The following is a 1,012-nucleotide window of genomic DNA, read 5'->3' as shown; positions in this document are numbered from 1 at the left end:
TGTTTAAAACTAATTTTTTCTTTAAAAAATTAGTTATCTTTGTTCAATTCAATGCTTTGTTTTTCAATTCAATTCAATTCAATGTTCAATTCGATGCTTGTTCAATTCAATTTTTTAGCACAGTTTTTATCTGGAAATTGTACTATTACATTTTGGTTTGAAACTTTATCCTGTACATTTTATTAGTTAAAACACCAATTATTTGATAGAAAAGTAATTTATTTTGTTGAAAAGTAAACTTTTGGGTTGAAAATTGATTTATTGTGTTAATTAGATTTTTTTCCTAAAATTAAAAAACTGCAAATTAAAAAAGTGCCTTAAAATCGTCCTGATTCCTTTTTTTTTTTAATTTTTAAAATCTTTTTAAATACTCACTTAAAATTAATTTTTCAAACTAAAAAATCATTTTCAGTTTTCTTAGCAATCACAACAATTTTTTTTTCTTTTTGAATATTTTACAATTCTCAAAAGCTTTTTTTTAAATCTGCAAAAATCTACATCGTGTTTCAAATAATTTCAAATAATTTCAAGTTTTAAATTAATTTTGAATATTATTCTAAATTAAAATTGTAGCGTTCAAACTTAAAATTTAGCTCATTACAATTTTAACTAATCAAGGCCTTTTATTTCTAGCCACTCTGTTCAAATTTGTATAGATTTTAATTGTTGTTTATAATGGCTTGTCCCAGATCTGAATTATATATATATATTTTTATAAATCTCTGATCCAATTCAGAAATACATACAATTGCTTTGAAAAAAAATTATTATTCAGAAATATTTCATTTAAACGCTCAATAATTCATACGTATAAAACACAAACTTTTAACACCTTTTAATTTTACAATTTTTTTAATTAAATTATTTTAAAATACAAAAGAACCATTTGAATTTTTTTATGACTTTAACATTTAGAGATTTCTGGTTAAAAAATACAAATTACGCTATTATTTTTAAGGTTCAAAATGATAATAATTCACAAAAATTTCAGTTCGTAATATTAAAAATTGAA

This window comes from Belonocnema kinseyi, chromosome 8 (assembly GCF_010883055.1).
Source record: "Belonocnema kinseyi isolate 2016_QV_RU_SX_M_011 chromosome 8, B_treatae_v1, whole genome shotgun sequence".
NCBI lineage: Eukaryota > Metazoa > Arthropoda > Insecta > Hymenoptera > Cynipidae > Belonocnema > Belonocnema kinseyi.
Note: the sequence above shows the minus strand (reverse complement) of the source record.